Below are 14390 nucleotides of genomic sequence, written 5' to 3' on the forward strand. Positions count from 1 at the left end.
ATGACCTCGATCACAAGAATCCCTGTTGAATTGCGAGAACTTGTTCAGGCTAAAGAACACCCGTTAATTTTTCCCTTCGGGATAAGTTCCTGGAGTTATGAGCATGCGCAGTATGGTCAGATAAGCAAGCAAGGCGCAAGATTGAAAATCGCTAGCCGCCAACTACACACTGGGCTATTAGAAGTTCCCGTAAGTTGCTTTCACACTGCCAAAATACATGAAAACTTGGATAAATGCCCGCGAAAGTTCTCGTAGTTCTCTACTATTTAGCAGGTATTTTCTTTCCAGGGAGATTGAGCATAATTTGCTTTCATTCATACTGCCAAAATTATTTTGGTATTTTCCGGTCGGGGTAAATTCCCCAATCAGAATATACCTGGAACTGACGAACTTCGAGGCGGTCTGAAACCACCTTACGAAAGTCACTGACAATTTGGTTCATGAAATGCTTCCCATATCTATTTTCCTTCACTCATTCCAATTGTCATGTGTGCAGCTGAATGTATGACAACGCATTCCTGTAGTATGCCGATTAATATAAATTGAAAGAATTCAGAACCAGGCCTCCCTTCTAACAGTATTCATTATTCTTAAATTGAATTTAGAGCAGTGGCTCCTTCTATTCTTTCCCCCGGAAGAAAATCAACGGCGAATGATAGCATCACGTTCAAGTATCATCTTCACGAGACGGAGGAAGGAGGATGGTTGGTGGGGAGGGAAGGAGGGAGTCGCAATCACGTTTTCTTCATCACATTAAGGATCGCCTGCGACCGGCATCAGGCAGTTTGGAAATCAAGTCAACCGTCCTCTGCTGTGCAATCGAGCATGAGTCGTTATGTGGCGTCAATCTAAATCACATTACCTCCCAATCACACTAAATGCTTATGAAATATATAATCCGGTGCTATGAAAATTGGATCGCTCACAATTCTATCTTAGATATATTCATCTGCCTCTTCGCACTCTCCCCCCCCCCCCCCCATCATCCTACCCCTCCCCAATCCAATCTCCAATAAGCTGTTGCAATGATTCTAATTTCTTCGGGAGAAGCAGGATATTCTTTCTCCTTCAGCATACTAATCGTTAGTGGAAGTATCAGCTCACGGTTATGGCAAATAGGCAACATCACTCTTCCATAACACTGCACAAAGCTTTGTGTAATACTTGTTAATTCTGCAAATGTCTCAAGATGTATATGCGATCACTTCAGACAGCCTACATGTACATAATCATAATAAACCGATTTCCATACTGTTTCATATTAAACCCAGATAATCTTGAGCACAAACAGATGGCCTTTGAAATGATATACCAGCCAAAAATGTTGATATCTTGAGTGATCGATGAATATCAGTGAAAGCATTGGCAAACAATGTAGTGATTCTATGATGAAATATCAGACTTTGGTTTATTGACAATTTAATATTTCTCAACACATGGGACAACAATAGCAGCATTCAAGCCCATATATTTCCATGTATAGGCCTATATTCTCCATCCATTCCCCTATTTCCTCCCCTCCCCTTCCTCTTCTCCTTCCTTCCTCTCCTCCCTCTCACTACCTCACCCCCTCCCCTTCTCACCCCCCCCCCCGTCCATCTCTCTCTCTCTCTCTCTCTCTCTCTCTCACAGGTGTGAACATTTATGAACACAAATGAGCAGAAGACTGCAAAGTGCTCCACATAATCCCCTCAAGATAATCTCATCTAAACCTCATTTTAATCTCCTCAAATCTCCTTTCAAGGAAATTTCTTCCACTATTCATTTTTTTTTCAAAAAAGCTCTGAAAATCTGATAAGAAAGGCTGTATTTACCCGTGTATTTGAAATGTATACTTTCAAACCGTGTTTTCAAATATATTGATTTTCACTAATGACCTATTCTATACCAATATCCATTGAATTCAAATTTATACTTTTATTTTGGGGTCTCAAACTGTTGGGTACGACAGCCCAGACAACTCTTTGCGAGCAAAGGCCACTTGGCCTGTCTCTCCTCTAAAAGCGCCATCATCGATAAAGAAGTTCTGTCAACATCCCTGTGTGCACGGTCACCATGACGATGACAGGCTTCCATCGCCCCTCCTGATCTATTATTGATACCCTTCTACCCTCAACTGTCGATTTCACGACAAGTAATGGTGCCCATTATTCTCTTTCACTGCCTCTTGAAAAGCAGCAATATCAATAACTTCTCTCACCACCTGCATCAGATCTTCATATCATTTTCTTTTCTATCACTGATAATTTATAAGGCATACTTCCTAGCTCTCACTTTGTGAGGAGATATAAACTGAGAGGTTTTTTTTTATAATGTCAATGAGGAGCTGGTAATCTCATAAATTCCTGTAGAATAATTTTCATCATCATCCCCACCTGAACCCAGGAAACCGCCACCTTACCTGCATCAACTGACAGCGTAGGAAACACACGAGGGCGACAGACAATTGCACCCTCATGACTGCTGAACACGCCCCTTAAAATCCCCTAAAAAGCATGCTATGGGGAGACCATTCTTTCTAGAGTCACCCCAAGATCTTTCACAAACAAAACTCAACTTATTATAAGAAAATCAACATTCTAACTATGGCAGTATAACGATATTTGCTTTTACTGCATAATTGCTGGTTGCCCCGAAAAAGTAGCCCTTAAAATGAAAGAAATAGCCCCCCAAAATTCTGCTATTGCCACAATGTGGAAAAAAAGTAGCCCCTAAAAATGAATATTATTTTCTACCCTGTCAACAAATAACTCGTCTGAGTATCAACATTATCATCACTACCTCTATCGTCACTAACATCTTCATCAACATCATCAGTCACAATCGATAATGTAGATTTGCAGAGCTCACACATCATCCAAAGACACACATGGCGCAAGCCCTGTAACAGTTCCCTTGTACCACTACCACTGCCATCACTATCATTATCATCTTTCCCATCATCATCATCATCATCACCATCATCTGATCATCATCACCATCATCTGATCATCATCACCATCATCTTCATCATCATCCTCATCACCATCATCATCACCATCATCATCACCATCACCATCATCATCATCATCAACACCATCATCATCATCATCATCACCATCACCATCATCATATCATCATCACAGTCATTATCATCATTTCCAATGTCACCTCTACCACCACCATCAATACCATCAGCATCATCACCAACTGAGTGGTAATCATCAATCGCAACCATTATCAATGGTGTCGTCATAACCACATAATAATCATCATCTGCTTTATCAATATCATCACCATCGTCATCATCGTCGACATCACAACCCGACCATCATCATCCCGCTCATGGGTTGAGATCGGGCATCGTCAATCTCAACACACAACACAAGTCCCAGGTCCTCGCCTACTGCTGTGGGTAAAACACTGCCTTGACTATAAAATGGAGTGTCACAAGAAACTTGCAATCAATCATAAGTCAATTTTAGCTCCCAGGATCGAACGTAAATCTTGCAAAATAACTGCAATTTGAATATGATCGATGGTCTATTTTTTACAACATAATTATATAAATGTACAGTAAAATTGATTTCACGGAATATATTGATCTACATGAATCAATTGCAATTTTGCAAACAAATTATAATTGAAATCTGCAATTAAATGCAAATATTTTGCTTCAACTTATTGATTGAATTTTGCAACTGATTGCAAATAAGTTTATTGCAACATCCCCTTAGACTATAATCATTCACACATTATCAGTAACACGGCAATCAAGAGATGGTTATGATCGAAACAGATGAAGGGATGAGATAGGACAGGAAACAATAACTTCATCCAGAGAAATTAATATTAGAGCAATTATGTTGTTTCACACTGATACAAGTTAGTTTAACCCGCTACCAACAAGAACTACATGTATGGAGCATTTCATGAAACAAATAGTAGGGGGTTTTTTATGACTTTTGTTATAAGCCACTAGAAATCCTTGAATCTGATTGGCTATGAGGAACTCAGTCAGTGGGATTCACTGACTGAATTCTTTGTGAAATGCTCCCCTGATTTGCAAAATATGAAGGAAAAAATAAATCCCTGTATACTATAAATGTATGAATCCTTAATTGGTGATTGTCTTTATTAAATATTATACAGTATATTTCTTTTTATAAGACAACTTTTGCCTTGGGTTATGTTAATAGTTAAACCCAAATCCTGATTCAATTTTTTTTCTTTGAATCCCACATTTGAATTCGCAATTTGATATTCTTCACCAAGAAAAAAATCTTGACTAAAAATAACTTGATAATCTTATACTGTCATTTCCATTAACTTTATTGTCTATTGCTTCTGGAACAAATCTATTTCAAGAAAAGTCCCATGATTTGTAAACAAATTATTTTAAAAAAAATATATATATATAGTAGTACCATATAAAAAAGTTGATGCCCCAATGCCAACCTTGAACCTTGAAGTACTCTCCCAAAAAGGGTACATGCTGTCCTGGAAAGGACAACAAGAAATGTTGCTTCAAAAATCATTTTATTCATTTACGAAAAATTGATTCTATATTGAGTTTCAGATCCTAGCTAGGGTACTACTAACATTCATGGCTCTTCAATTTAATGATCTCTAAAAATGCTGTTTACACCTCTATGATCTATACATATCAAACATGTATGAACTCTAATCCCCACACAACACAAACATGACCATCTAGGCATCTACAGTATACCACACGAAGCAGAGAAGGGTTGTTCTGACGTGGTGCAACAAAGCTCCGCAACAAAGCTAGCAACACTTTGTTGACAAGGTCTGGGCCCCATAGAGTTACGATTGATCCAATCAATCGTAACTCTATGGAAATCCATCAGTGTTGTAATTTTCAATACAGGAAATTTGCAAAATGTCCTTCGTAAACAAAGGAGAACACACCAAATTGTCAAGAAATCAATGAATTTATGGATATACATTCATATCTAGAATTTTTTTGAATAAACATGCATTTTATATGTAGACTTTGCTGGCTTTCCATAGTTGCGATTGATCATATCAATCGCATCTCTTTGTAAGATGGGGCCTAGGACTATACCGCAATAAAACAATGTTGCAGAGGCATGAGATGTTGTTGCCTCGTTATGCAATGGTCTTGCATGTACCTTAAGAGCCGACTCCAAAATGACCAATGGCATGTCATTCGACATAACGTAGTAGATTTGGGTGGTTTGGAGTGGGTTTTGGCAACTTGTGTCTGCAGCATAACTGTCCTACAAATGTTGTAGAATAATCAAATTCATTTCATTTTATAAAATCAATGCAAAACATGATGTCATGGGTTGTGTAAGACCTATGGTGCCCTGCACCTCATTATAAAATGGTTTAACTCTCTCTTGTTCGAAATAGGCATAACAAAAACCTTCGTACAGGTAAATTTTTCCGACGTTGAATCTTTTGGAACCTCCGAAAGCTGTTTGACTTTAGGAGAAATTTGATTGAAAAAAAGTATATAACACATGCTTTGGGAAATTTTGCTGGAATATGGATTCGACTTGGACAAATATTTGAGTTGTGAAAGGTTGACTTATGTATTGGTTTACCAACACATATAACATTTTCCTTGAAACAAGAAAGGAAATCTTTTTAACCACATTCAGAATTTTAAAAAAAGTTGCAAAACTTTGTTGCACCATATCAGAACAACACGAGATAGAGGATGGAAAGTGAAATGTGGAAAGAGAAAGAAAGGGGAAATAAGCAAGCCATGTGGTAGGAAGGGGGAGGGACGATGGGGGGGGGGAAGAAAGGGGCAGAGAGGGGTTAGAAGGGGGTAATGAGATCACCTACCTTTAGTCCAGATCCGTTTATATCAGGTGAGGAGCCTCTGTAATAATGAGAAGAAAAAAATTATTGGAAATGGAATTCTATATTTAAGAAAGTATGCAGCTTTCACACATTAATATGCATCCAGTAATCATATTTTTTACCATGTATATTTTCATAAAAAGTCCAATTACATTGTAGATTTATTTCCAACTTGACCAATCAGATATATTTTGCTCATCTCTTGTGGTTTCTGGCTCCTTTTATAATTACGATTAAGGCAAGGCTTTTGCCTTCTCAATATTGATTTGAAGAAGAACATGTACATAATTCACCCATAACTTGTAACTCTCCTTTCTTTTTAAGCGATTTATTATTTGTTTTCAATCAGTCTCACATGTTTTCACAATAGCCTCCAAAGTTTTTCAACAAGTCTATTTTCCTCCATTTTCTTTATAAATCAATCATCCTGCATGGATGCAATCAGAATGAGCAGTATCATCTCATTGTCACCCCCCCCCCCCCTCAACACAAGCCTGTAACCTGTAACACTTATCCCGCAGAGCTAATCTGCAGAAGTAGCCCATAATATCAGCCAAGAGGCATGTAATCTGTTTAATGGATAATTTGATAAAAACTCCTCGCATCAGCTCAATCGCAACAAGGATGCAATAATATGTTGATGATGTGTGGGATAACTGACTTTAACTGTCACATGACTTTGTAATGTTTTTTTATCATAAAGTCTATTTATTTCTTAGCATTGTTGTATCTCAAAGACAGCCTACTGACCCTACAAGTTTCAATAAACATGTACAGGTTAGTTGAAACATCTCAACTCATATACAAGTATTTAGAGAAGTTCATCCTGATGAAAAACCTTTTTTTTAATAAAAGCAGAATATCCAAGGTTTAATTGATGTGTGAAAGTGTAGAGGTGGGTAGGGATCGTGTCATTGTTAGTACTAATATCAAGGGGAGGAGGGAGAACATAACTTGACCTGAACTGTGAGGGCAGCATTGTGTTTTCAATACATCACATGAAACATTACTTCCGTTTATGTCCAGTGAAAGTATTCCATTAAACTCCATGAAAATAAAGGTGATAGTACAGTTCATGCATACTTGTTTTGAAAACAATAAAGTTAGTCTAATATACGAATCAGTTTCTTAGTCCAGGGGAAGTTGTTTTTATTGTTGGGGGGGGGTGGCCCCCATTTTTTTTTAATACCTTTTCTACTTCTACAAGAATTAATCAACCTGAGATTGAAACAAATGTGTTTGAATGATGATCTCCAACAATGTACAAAACAATATGTACAAAATGTACAAAACAATAAATGAAGCTTTCTGAATTATCTTACACCCATACATGTCTGCAAAACTGGAATCACCCAGATCACAGAGTCAAAGAGATAACATTTAGAGATTCATTACTCTTTCCTACAATACTACTGTTGATTTACATCTCTTGTTCATCTCTTGCCTATATAAGGTGAACATCAATCACCCATGGGCAATGAATCATTAATCAATGGGCAATTAATGTTCGAAAATTGCCCTTTCTCGTTCTTTGGTATATCATGGTACTGTATAATGTATCTGATTCTGTGTAGAGAACGACATCTAGTGCACAGTCAGCATGTATTTTCTATATTGGTTCATAAATTATACTGTACATTGACCATTGTAGAATTTAGAACTTGCTGTTAATTTCGAGTAGAAAAGTAGGATTTTATTTGTTTTGATTTATTTATAAAGTCACATACATGTACACTTTACATCCCAATCTTTCAGACTGAAAAACAAGTGTTTTCCTTAAAATAGAAGAATTATCACGAAAAATGGAAAATTCATATTTAAAATAGAAAGTTCATGTCAAAACAAAGAGGTATGAAAGGTCACTCATCACCAGCAAAACACAGACTACACGTACAGTATTTCCTCCAAATTAAAATGGTCAGGTATGTTTCATAAAGCTGTTCATTTGTTACAAAATAAATTACGACCGGAGTTACAAACGACTGGTGACCCAATCTTGAGGTTAATGACATAGGTCCTACATTAGATTTGCATACATGTAGGTGTTGATTTAGTTCCTAAGAAAGGATCACCAGTCATTGGTAAAGTTGCTTTATATAACTTATGAACAGCTTTATAAAATACCTACAGTACCAGGTCTTTTTGTGACATAAGAAATAACGGTATACATGTAGCTGATGAGGTTTTTATTGAAATTTTCCAGTCAAATCATTGTTGCATTTTCGAGAAAAATTCTTATACAGTGGGTTTATAACTTTCCCTGTCCACACAGATCCCCTCACACACCCCCTCACCTGTCCCCCCCCCCCCACACACACACACACACACACATGATCACATTTCTATCACAGCATGTTTATAGCAAATCAATATCTATCACATATGTATGTTGGTTTATAATTTAAATAGGCCTGCTTCTTTTTTGCAAAACGGTATGTTGAGAATTTCACTGACAAAATGCTCTACAGATACACAGCTGTTGCTCGACAAATATTGTCTAATTGCATACAGGCTTGTACAGCTTTGCTTGCATGATATTACATTTTTCTTCTGTTGTTTATAAATCAATTACATAGCCAGGGCAGCTGTCGCCTCTGATTTTCACACACGTTTTCCTGTTAGAAGCTAACTCCAGTTTTTGTAGACTATCCTGCATTTCTCTGTGGTAAATATCATATGGATATCATTGCCAAATTGATGAGTCGTAAAGCCAGAGACAGGATGTTATTTCTAAATTTTCCCTGATGAATTAATAACAATTGAATGTTTGGAGGGAATTAAAAATGCTATTAGATATCTATTCAAAGAATTCTTTGAAATCATTTTGATTGTTGTACATTTGTATGCCTTGTTTCAAATCGTACACTGCTATTACATGTTTTTGAGCTGTAAATTGATCATTGTCAGTGTTCTGCTAGACCCATTTTAGTGGTTGTCACTGCTTTTTAGCATTACAAAGTTTTATTCAGGCCGTGTTAGTGGTCTTAAAGCCAGAAGTGAAGGAACATCAATGTAATTATAATAACAATCTGACATTTATTAGCAAAATCTCTGAAAATAAACTAATAATTATTTAAAATATAAGAATGTTGAATGTAAATTATGCAAATAAAACAAGAATAGATGGAAATGAACCCAAGTGCAATTCCTCTTTGCAAGGAGTTACTCTTGAAACACTGTTCATTTGAAATTAGTGGTGGATGGATCGAAGCAGTGTTTTTCATGATGAGTGGTGGTCAGAAATATTCTGTGCCGGTTGGGCCGACCACTGCCGTCCACTGTAGTAATAACACTGATCATTGTACAAACTCTTGTAACCATTTCCATTTTTCCCACAAGGTCTCTTCTTCCAATCTCCTTTTTTCCCTCATTTTTTTTTCTTTTTAAAAACTGTCTTTAGCTTTGTAAGTGAATCCCCAATGTGTATACCCTCTGATGTGGAGGATATGAAATGAAAATGTGTTTTATGGGATAAAATTTGAGATTTTGCATGAATATGTATTTTGATAGGGTGCCCGATCAACATAAAATAAAACCTGAGATTCCAAAGCATGGCATGGGATAAAAATTTCAAAATATAAATCTTCTTGATATCTTCCTAAATTTATAAGATAAATGGTCAAATAGCACTTTTATTATCAGGAAAACAAAAATAGGCCTATCGACTGTCACCAGATATGTTTGAATTTTTTAATTTTCACAGAGAATTGGTGGTTGAGAAAATATCAAACGGCTACTCAAATTTTTTAAGGTTGGCATGTTAGATGATACTCAAATATGCTTTTCACACTGCATTTGCTTAACCCTATACTATCCTTAACCCCGGATTTTCCTTTACCCCATACAGTACTATTTTTTTTAGGTTTCACACTGTCTTTCTTAACCCAATACTATTTGCTTAGCCGGGCTTAACGCCCTGGACTATCTCACAGCTCAAGAATATTGATGATCCTGCCACACAGAGCGTGATTAACGTGCAATTTTGACTTCTGTGATTGGCTAATACTTAGCCCCACTTTTTCTTAGCCCGGTTCCGTTTCACACTACATTTCTTAGCACCGCAATAAGCCGGCTAACCCTGCTTTTTTGCAGGGCCAGATAGTACCGTACTATTTACCATGCTAGCCCACCTTGCTAAAACGTAGTGTGAAAACGAAGTGGTCTATAAAGCTTAACCCTGGGAAATTGGAGGGGCTAAGACCCCCCCCCCCCCCCTTGGCCCCACCTATTTCCCTGGGTTAAGGAAAATAAGTGCAGTGTGAAAAGCATAAAGAATACTTCACATTACAGACCCTTTACCAAAGCAAAAGCAAGGCTTTATTAAAATCAAGGGATGGAAATTATCCATGTACATCTGCTGATGACATTGTATACAGGTAGACCTAGTTGTATGATGTATCTAAAGTATAAAAAATCTTAACTGTTTCCTTGTTTTGAAATGCTTGACAACTGTTGTCATTACGTTCATTTTTTTTTTTACTTTCACAAGAAGTTTGACAAATACTTGAGTTAAGTTCTGAAATTTTGTTGAGCTTGAAATGATTTTGAAACTAGTCTCAGTTATAATTGCACTCAAATTTGTAAACTAATTCCACATCAATTTTAATAAGGACTCTGTAAACTTATATTACATGTATATTATGCACTTCTAAACTCATATTAAAGTACAGAAACATTTTTTCTTCAATTTTATGAACTTTTTCTTCATTTTGAATAAAATTCTTAATTTCCCACAATAACGAAAGCCTGAACTTTTCTTATACATAGAACTTTTAGAAGCTTGACTTTTTTTACACTGCAAGCTTTGCACTTTCATCCCTTCATGTTTCATTCCATAAATGTTGTAATATGTTTATGATCTCTTGAAGTTGAAGCCTCTCAAAAGTTTAGGAAACTCCCCAAGAGTTGATCAGTATTCAAGTCGAGTTAAAGCACTAAATGGTAGGGAATCCCATGAAGGAACCTAAAGCTATAAAACACTTAAGACCGACCAAACTCCCTATGCATTATTGCTATTGATTTTATTAAATTATTATTCATTCTAACCCGTATCAAAAAATATAATTGTTAAAATGCATTGTACTTGGCACCAAACTTTCCAAAATAAAACAACTTTAACAAAAAAATAAAATGACAACAATGTCACTTCCCTCTATAAACTCAGATTCAAATTATATTTACATAAAGTTTATATCAATATCTTTATTTTACTTCATTTTCAATTCTACTTGTTTGTAATCATCAACGAGATAATATGAATGTATACATGGTACCAAAAAAAATTTGTTCGAAATGTCATAAATTATTCAAAGCAAAAGTGCCTCAAAGATCAAAATATGGAGACTTACAATTATATCAATAATTAGTAGTTTGGGGAACAAAAGACATATTTCATCAATGAATGTCACTTTGGCCACAGACATATCACACAGATAAAGGAGAAAACAGGATTTATATTACGTTTTCAGAATAGCAAATTTTCATTTCTTTTCAACAATACACTCTTACTGCTGCCATTTTGATATTGTAATTGCTACTGCAAATGAGGGTTTATTTGCATGACAACACAACTGAGCCCACAAACGAAGGTAGAATTGATTGGAATTTAATTAATGAACACTGTATAGGTTTTTCCATCAATTCTAACTTTCCTTTCCTTGGTTCGTAACTGATGAGCTGCTTATCATACATGTAAAACAACCAAATCTTGAATTTATGTTATAACTCCTTAAAATAGCATTATACATGTATCATGAAGTTCCACTGTTTAATACTCTTCATATGCCTAGACAGCACAACATTTGGCCTGAACCAATTGGATTTATAGTCCCATACATCAGGGGCAGATCCAGGATTTTTAAGGGGGGGGGGCATTTTTGTTCAGAAAAACATTCTTAATGCTCTCATAAGTGTGGGGGCCACAGGCCGAATATGCCCCTACCTGGATACGCCACTGCCATACATTCATATCTGTGTGCAGTTCATTGATTCTCAGTACAATAAAAAGCTCTAATTCATTTGCAATAAACATCTTGGTGATTCCAACAACCTATAGCACACAAGATGTTGGGTGCATTAAAATCAACACTTCCCAATCGTAAGCGGTTTAATCCGCAAGTAAAACCAAGAAAAGACTATTTCTTCTCATCATCTAAAGCATGGGCTGCCTTGCACCATGGAACATACATTAAAGCCCATTTAAAACCATGTTGCAAAGTGTTCAAGCGGTGTCCCTCTGCGCATTAATTTGCATCATGATGACTCATGAGCAGGCAGAAGTGAAGAATACAGGTGTCGGTGCAACGGTTCGCTCTGAATCACGGCCCAATCAATACGCATCACACGACGTTCCTCTTTGCAGGGTATACGGGCCGCGGAGCATGGAGGGTCGATGTGCAACAGGAAAGGCAACAGAGATACCAATTAGCAACTAGCCGTAGATGGAGGGGAAGCATATGGTTCGCCATGTTCCTGGCCAGTTTTATGCTCTAGAAGTGAAGGGGGTGGGTTCTCAACCCTGGGTTCTCAACATTTGCACTTGAATGGTATTACCAATGAAAGATTTCTGTGATATTCAAGGGGAAGTCGACCTTGATGGCAAGTTTGTTTTAATATATTCATCAGCAGAAAAATAGGGAGAAACATATCAAAGGTTTGGTCATAATTTCATTACAGAATATCAACAGAGTTATGGATTTTTAAGGAAATGCATGCAACTCCACAAAATATTGTGTATTTTATGTTTGGAAGGGATTATGGTAACAAAAAATTTAATTTAAAAATTTTCTTTTGTTCCTCGGTATTGTGAAATTATTGCAATATCATAAAGCTCCAGATTTAACCAAGCAAAAGCAGTGCATTAAAATCCAAAGAAAGTTGCGTATTAAAGTTTGCAACATGTTCCAACTTGCTTTATATGTGTACATGTACATATGCATTGGGTATTTTGTATTTGTCCATTTCACATATACACAGCCCTCCCAACACTTCGTCTTAATACTGTATTTCAGAATATTGTCCAAACAGATTCATCATTAAACATTTTTCACTGAAAATTCTGAATATAATGAAGTGCAACAATTTTTTTAACCGTCGACCCATCCCGAGGATATTCAAATTCATATTTTGGGTTTATACTTATATATGAATCTTGATAAGTATAAACTGTAAGCATTATTTACTGTACAATTTATGGTGTAAATATTCATGAGAAAGAAAAAAGGGTACCTTTTTAATAGATGTTGGATGAAGAAAGTGGACTTTCTCTTGCAAAAAAGGATGTGAATTTATTTCCAACAACTGCACAAACACCAAAGCACAAAGTGTTGATAGAAAACTAAACGATATGGAGGACTTCACAGTTCAATAACAGATCATCCACTCAACACAAAAAGAGAACTGCTCCACTTTTCCAGACACCTAAACCATCTTCCTATCTGGTTAATGACTGACTATGAACGAAGGGTCGATGTTCTTAAAATATGAGGAAAAGGACAAATATTAGAAGAGGACAAGAACAAAAAATCTTTTTATCAAGAGAACAAGTCACAGTTGATTGATTGCTCGGGAGAAATAGAAGTAGAGTCATCAAAAACAAATGCTGGTACAATAAAAGTTCTAGTTTTTGCTCAGATTACTTGAATTTATGGAGATTTCAATATACAGTACAAGGAAAAAGAAGAAAATATTATCTGTTCTTCTTTCTATGTACAAACATGTACTGTACATGTTGTATATTACCCTAACATACTCTTATGTAGGTACTATTATAGAGGAAATTCACCCTGCAATTAAATTTCAATTAAAGTGGAAAATTAAAAACAAAACTAAAAAACATTAACGATCAATGGATATCAAGTTTTTGATTTTGTGTGTACATGTAACATGTGACCAGCTACATAAAATGTGTCATGTATTAAATACATCTTTTAAAGGGGGAGTGAACTGTGTGTTATAAATACATAGTCTTAAAATATACATTTTCAAATATCTACTTATACTACGGAGAATAAATTGACCTATTATATTTGTATAGAGAAACTTAAATTTGTTGAGGAAAAGTATTTATTGTTTTGCTATTTGGTAACATAATTATTGCGGTATAAATATATATTGAGTAGCTTAATAATAAGCATGTTATCAAGCAAGTGGGTCTATATTACTAGACTACACTAGCATTATGGGTCAGGAAACTGGCCAGGTATGAGTAGTTGAGGACTCGAGATGGCGCTATTGGTTTGTATCTGATTTAAAGACTCAAGATGATTAAAAAGACCTGTAGATGATTTAAAATACCTGTAGCAAACATGCAAGTAGGGAATAATATGTTTGATGATATGCACAGACAAAATACTTTTCAACTTTCTGAGAAAAATTTGTTTAATGGAATTTATATCATTCACGAAGGAGCTGCTCACATTTGATGTCACAAAATTCAATCTTTGAAAATACGCTGTTATTTTTTTTTATATTTGCCAAACCTTTCATTTTTCTTTCTTTTTTTATTGAAACCAACAAAAAATGTCAGGGTGAACATTCCCTTTATAAACTAG

Source organism: Lytechinus pictus, chromosome 11 (genome assembly GCF_037042905.1).
Source record: "Lytechinus pictus isolate F3 Inbred chromosome 11, Lp3.0, whole genome shotgun sequence".
NCBI classification, from domain to species: domain Eukaryota; kingdom Metazoa; phylum Echinodermata; class Echinoidea; order Temnopleuroida; family Toxopneustidae; genus Lytechinus; species Lytechinus pictus.